This window comes from Triticum aestivum, chromosome 2A, assembly GCF_018294505.1.
Source record: "Triticum aestivum cultivar Chinese Spring chromosome 2A, IWGSC CS RefSeq v2.1, whole genome shotgun sequence".
NCBI classification, from domain to species: Eukaryota; Viridiplantae; Streptophyta; class Magnoliopsida; order Poales; family Poaceae; genus Triticum; species Triticum aestivum.
In genome coordinates this window covers 112,683,042-112,689,769 of record NC_057797.1, presented here as the reverse complement: position 1 = coordinate 112,689,769, position 6,728 = coordinate 112,683,042, and the positions used below count along the sequence as shown (strand labels likewise).

General features: G+C 51.4%; 1 long non-coding RNA gene across 2 annotated transcripts in view; it reads right to left on the bottom strand.

Moving 5' to 3' along the window:
* Positions 1-2,181: 2,181 nt before the first annotated feature.
* LOC123187874 (uncharacterized) overlaps positions 2,182-6,728 on the bottom strand; it is a 9,396-nt gene continuing 4,849 nt past the window's right edge. Inside the window, exons 4-5 of one of the 2 annotated variants that reach the window (XR_006494176.1) lie at positions 3,300-3,791; positions 2,183-2,479 (exon numbers count right to left, since the gene is read on the bottom strand). This is a non-coding gene — a long non-coding RNA (uncharacterized lncRNA). Of the gene's footprint in view, positions 3,792-6,728 lie in introns of both variants that reach the window. The other variant, XR_006494175.1, reaches the window with a different exon arrangement.

Sequence of the window (6,728 nt, the reverse complement as noted above, 5' to 3'; positions counted from 1 at the left end):
ATTAACCTCTTGATAGATTCCTTGTATGCATGTCACAATCTGGGTTGACAAAAGCAAAAACGGATTTGGCTTCACGTGACACCATAGTCAGCACTATAGTAGTACTTGCAACGATGTAGCAGATCGCCTCAGGTTCCTTCCCGCAATTTAGTAACAACAGTGATCTATCAAATCTTCTGGCGTATTGCTGCGTCGCTGTCGCTTCAAAACTTTAGCCAGCGAAAAGTACATGGTAGCATAATTATATATATCGCTGCTACTTTCAGACTTGCGGTGCGTAGAACAGATTTTGATTGGCTTGAACCTCCGTGTTGTTGGAAAACAATCAATTTAGGCGACCCGAACAGATTGACTGGTCGCGTGCGGAAGCATATCAACAGAGAGTCAGAACTCGTCGGATCACCTAGCGACGCGTGCGGCGGCGCACGCAATCATAATCTTTTTGATCTCAAATTTCGCACTCCCAGATCCAAAGTGAATCATGTGACGTGACTGTGCCTTGATTGATCTTGAACACGTCTTCAACTTGAAAAGGCGGTGGCTCATGGCGCAACCCTAGCTTTCTTCTTCGACCTCTATCTCATGGATCGTAAAATCTTCCGCTGTAAAATTGCGAATTCCTCGATCCCTGGGGAGATCCCTCCAAGAACTCATCACCACCGTGCGCAGGCCCCACGGTGGGCGCCAACTGTCGTGGAATTGTCACGTCAGATGTCCTTAGTGTCAGGACTTAGTCGCGAGGCCAACGCATCTATGTGGTAGCTTGAGAGGGGTTGAGTGGAATCGAGAGACGCAACACAAGACAGGGATTTAGACAGCTTCGGGCCCCGGGAAACATCATCCGGTAAAAACCCTACATGCTGTTTGAGGCTAGGTCTCATTATCATCACGAGGGAGTCGCCGTAAACCGGCTCTCCTCTTTGTGTCTAGCCCTAAGATTGTTTCTTGCTTATAGCCTGTCCCCTCTTTGGGGAGCCCTGCCCCTCCTTATATATGTCGAAGGGGCGGTTTACATGTGGAGTCCTATTAGGATTATGACTATTCTATCTCTAATACAAACCGGATACAAGTCCTGGTCTTAACTCCTTGTAAATATTCCTCATGCCTTTCCTCATATACCGGCCCACCAAGTATGAACCGGCCTTCTGGGCCATGGGCCTCGTCATCCATCTGACCCGCCCGCCGGGTTACTAATGAACCGCCAAGACCAGGCGGGTAGCCGGTGAATCATCCAGTCCGGCCGGTTTATACTCCCGGCCGGTTTACGCCACGGGGTATATCCCCGACAATCTGACTTAACTGTCTGCTTGACTATCTGGCTTATATGACTGTGTCTGCCGGGTTACATGACTGTGTCTGCCGGGTTACATGATTGTGTCTGCTGGGTTACATGACTGTGTCTGCCAGCTTACAATGCTTAACTGTTCCCGCCGGCTTATAGTCTGCAGGGTCACCAATGAAACATCAAGTCCCAGCCGGGTCATATCTCTGGCCAGGTCATACCGTGGGGTATATCCCCGACATTAGCCCCCAGTTTAATTTGGATTCATCCATGTTTAAACTGATCTTGTAAAACAAATACAAGAACAATTTTGACAGATTATGCTCCGGGTTAAAAGCTCTTGTAAGCCGACACCTGATCATCCTTAATTCCTTGGTAATTCCTTCTTCTAAAAAATCTGAGTCAATAAACCAGCTTCATAATAGAAAACATTGGACATGAAATACTCATATGATCTTCAGCCAGCTTAAAGATGTAGAACTCCATTATATTCATATCACTTGTAGCCCCCAAGTGCCGGGCATTATGAAATAATGAGCAGGGACTTTGTAAATATGATCATGTAAACTTGAGTAGCAACATGTAGCCCCCAAGGGCCGGCTCAGTAAGATAATACTGAGCTGGGACTTTGTATATAATTCATTGATGATAACATCATATGATGTAATCTCCACCATGGGGCTTGAACCCACATCCATAAGGTTAAGAGCTTTGTACTCTACCAACTGAGTAGTGGATCTTTCAATATAATGGGATGAAGCTTGTGTACCTTGAATGTTTTGACAGGAGCAATTGGTAGCCCCCAAGGGCCGGCTCATTTCAATGGGATGAGTCGGGTCTTCAATAAGGCCAGTAAAAATGGCTTTGCATTAGCCCCCAAGTGTCATGGTGCATGCTCGCAGTGACATGAGACTTGCATATTTGATGTAATCTCAACTTGAATAATGTAGCCCCCAAGTGTCGGGTCGTAAGCCTACAGCGACTCGGGACTATTTCCTCCATTGTAAAATAAATCATGCCCATTGATAGAATAATAGCCATTGCGCTGAAGCGACTTTGAAGACCTCCATCATAATACTGGCTATTGATAACCATAATAAAAATCCAGCCATGTTGGCTATTAAAGAATTGAATAATAAAATCCGGTTTGCAAAACTGGTTCATGTGATATTGAATCATACTGCCGGTTTAGGATACCTGTGCAGTAAGGGTGATAACCCAATCCTTAGAAGCCACTCACTTCCAAATGTATGATGTTTGTCATATGTTGGCGACTTATCGTCCAAAACCAAGCCGGGTTAAATTTAAACCACACTTATACTTAAATCTGAACAAAAAAGTCTCAATACAAAATCAAAGATTGTTTTCAGAAAACTTAAGCCAAATAGAAAGAAAAATCGAGGCTTCTGATTCGAATACGATCAGTAAACCGTTCCAAAGGGGTTAAGCTAGGATTCGAATACGATCATGTAGCCCCCAGTGGCTTTGGCGTTGCGCCGATCAAGAGGGTACCGACAGCTATGTTCTCTTTGGTTCGAATACGACCTATGTTTGAACAGGAAGCCCCCAAATGACCTTGAAAGGTTTTTAACGAGCCTGATTCGAATACGATCCGAGTCGGACCCAAAAGGGGTTAAGCTATGATTCGAATACGATCAAGAAGCCCCCTAGTGAGTTTGGCATTGCGCCGATCAAGAGGGTACCGGCATCTATGTTCTCTTTGGTTCAAATACGACCTATGTTTGAACAGAAAGCCCTCAAATGACATGTAAATGTGGCTATGAGCCGAATCAAAGGATAATCATAGCTTAGCTCAATAAGCCGGAAGCTCCCAAGTGATATATTTCTGAGTTGTGCTCGCCGGGTGCCTATGTTTGAGTGGTTCTGTGCAACAAACTCTCTTTGGTCCCTATAATTTTTTTCTAAAACCTCGATCTTGCAAGAAATGAATTCTTTTTAAACCGGAATTTCAAACCGGACATTTAGAGCTTTAAAGCTTTGTGGGAGACAGGTTTACCTTGAGCCGGATTGTAAACCGAAGCATCATTGTGAGCCGGAAATTTTCTGACGGCCTTTAATTTTTTACCAATATGGCGGTAGTCTACGGGACCGGGTTATCTTCCCTCCATTGACCCGGAGTTCTTGAATTCACTAAAACTGGCCGATTTCGCCGAGTCATGTCATTGTAGCCCCCGAGTCTTAAGATGACTCGAGAAGTTGTCTTGAGATTCTCCATATTTAACCGTGATATAAACTGGTATGAGTCATTCAACATCTCATTGATATAACTTCTCCTGCACTGGAGAACTTACAAGCCAGAGTAATTGCTCTTTTAAATAAAGCAATATATAATATAAAATATACTGGATGGATTTCACCTGATATGTCAGGCCAATAAATATCCACCACGGAGTTGATGATCTTCGCAATACTCATTGTATATCCTCAGTAGGATTTATTCAATAAAACTCCGTGTCGTGTCGGTCACTTTTGTAGTAGACAATTTGTCCTGCATCAAAAAACATCGCAAGCCACAATAATTGTTCTTTAAAGAATAAAAGTGTACCAATAAAAATTGATTGGACAAATATAACTTGATTCATCCGAATTATGGTTATTCGTATATCGTGTCCGTGGATCACCTCCAGTAAATTCCATGGCGATTTAGCCACTCTCTCGGGGTTGTGGTAGAGGTGGGAGGTCGTAGCGACAAAAGTGGCTCAAAATAGATGTCCCGAGTCGTGTTGACCAAACCACGTTACCCCTGTGCAAACCCTTTTTTGGATTGGGCAATATGCCTCTTTATTTTCTTATGGGCTCTAAAGGCCTTTGTTCTGTTTTTCAACCGGCTATCTCATTTACTCCACCGGGTCAAACCCCTGCTTGAATCCATGGGGGTGAAGTAATCAGGCCGGCTCAGCGCGGCTTAAGACGTCGATGGAGGCCAGCGGAGCATAGGAGGAGCTCTGGCGCGGGCAAACGACGCCGCCCAGTGGCAAACCGGCGCTGGCCGGCGCATGGCCGAATCTGGCAGGGTTTTACAACTAAGCCAGCACGAGGGCGGGCCGGCGGCTCGAGCAAGCGCAGAGCGAGGCAAGGCAAACCATGGCGGCGACGGCGGCTCAAGCCAATGAGGGCTCGCATGGGCACAGTCGCCGCGGCGCGAGAAAACTGCGGGTGGCCGGCGTGGGCGGTTCACGGCGGAGTCGGCGTGCGCAATACATCGGGGCAGCGGCGCAGCTCGACGGAAACGGCCACGGAGGCGACGACTTGCGGTGGTGCCGGAGCAGCAGCTCGCTGGTGGTTCGATCGAGGCCACGGGCGGCGGCTCATAGTAAGTCAACGGGCGGCTGATATAACATTTGGATCACCAAACTCCCCAGAAATTGAAACGAATCCGCTGGGCGGATTGAGGCCGGCTCTACACGAGAGCTACAACGAGGGTGCTCCGGCGGGTTAGCGTAACGCAAAGAAGCGTGGTGAGGTAGTGGTAGTAGTCAGCAGCGAAGGAGGGTCGGCGATTCGGCCAAGGCCGTGGTGAAGACGACAGAGTACCACGGGGCAGCACGAGATGATCCGGTCGGTGAAGGCGGCGCCGGTGAGGAGAGGTCATAGCGGCGGCGCCGAGTTGGAAAGAGAGGCGGAGCGAGGCTTGCCCGGGTCGCGGCCGGCTCAGTTCCAGATCGTATTTGACTGTGGTTTCAGTTTAGCTGTTGTATTCACGTGAATTGTCTTGATGTACCTGCTGCAGTCAACAGAACTTGCTAGCATCGTCGGCGGCGGCTTGAGGCGTTGGTGCTGGCGTTTCGCGGAGGTAGCAATGGCTCTCTTCATCGCGTGAGGCGGTGGCGTCTCAGACGTGCTCACAGGTGATGGCTCAAGGCGGCGGGTCAACGACAGCCGGAGGGGTCGATTCGAGGTGGCCTAAGGCTTAAAGGGGCACCGGGGTGTCAGCCCGGAGTGCAAACCCCGGCGGAGGTGGGGTGAAGGCGGCAACAGCGGCCTCTCAGCCGCGACGGCGACTCAATCGAGGTGGAGAGCGGCGACTCGAAACGGAGGCGGCTGAGGTAGCTTATGCGTGCCGGCCACGGCGGTGGCTGACTTGAGGCCGGCGGCTCATGGGCATGGCGACTTTCGGCAGAAGCTGAAGGCAGGTTATGGTGACTCAAAGGGAAGCGAGGTGGCTGAAACGGGCCTGCATCGATGACCCCGATTGGCGCAAAGCAGCCATTGACCCGGCGGCAGAGGCAGGTTGGAGGCCGCGGCCACGGTTGGCAGATCGTCAGGCGGAAACCAGACGAGGCGATTCGATCGGAGTCTGAGTCCTTCTCCGGTTCATGTCTTTGGTCTGACTCCTTTTGTCTTGACGTGAGGATGAACTAAGAGCGGCTTAATTGAAACACTTGATGATCTGTAGTTGAAACAACCAGCAACTGTTTTGACTGATTGAATCTTCACGTGGAGGTGCGAAAGCAGCGTGGCCGAGGCGCTTGGCTTAGTTCCCCATCATAAGGGGCAAGACGCGGCAATTCGCAGCAGAGGCCAGGCCGGCTTCGATGCGCGGACCCGGCTCGGGGCGGAGGTGGCTCAATGCAGCGATTTAAGGCGGAGACGTGCCACTGATAACAGCCGCAGCGGCTCGGAGCTGCACCGGCCATGCGAGACTGAAGCGGGGTTAGCACAGCGGTTTGGAGGCAGGGGCGACTCGAGGTGACTCGGAACCGACACAAAATCGCGACAACAACTCGGAGTTGAGGCCCGAAGCGGAAGCAGTTTGAGAACAGAACAAGGTCGGCCTGGCGGCAAAGTAGACGAATCCGCGACGACGAGGCCGCGCCAGCATGGACTGCTCAGGGGCGCAGGCGGTTTAGACGACTCCAACGAGGCATGACGCGGGACGACCCGGCGGGCGACCGGGCGGCTCACGATGCTTGGCAACTCTCCGGCGGCGTCTCACAGCACAGGGCAGCGGTTCGTAGCACAGAGGCTGAGAAAGGCCGTGGTAGAAGCGGAACTGTAGCAGAGGAAAACAAAGCCAGATCGGACAGGCATCATTGACTCCTCTGGGTCATGTTTGACTTTTGGCGAAAACAACTTGAGCCGCCGGCAGAATAAATCTGTCCAAGCACTTGAACCGGTCTATCTTTGTCACAGCTCCCTCCCTCCCTCCCTCCCTTCCGCGCCGCCACCCGCGAGGCGGCCGGGGAGGGCGCCCCGATCTCCTCCGCTCGGCCCCCTCTCCCTCCCTACTCCCCCTCGCCGCCGCTGGAGGGCGTGGCCGGGCGAAGCCCGGTCTGCTCAGGCGGCGGCGGGGCCTCCTTCGTCCCCTCGCGCGGGTGGTCAGGCGCGGGCCAGATCCGCCGGGCCTGGGCGCCGGACTGGTTGACGGGTGCGGCGGCACGGCGTGCTGCGGAGTGGTCGAGCTCCTGGCGGCGGTGCGGCGGGA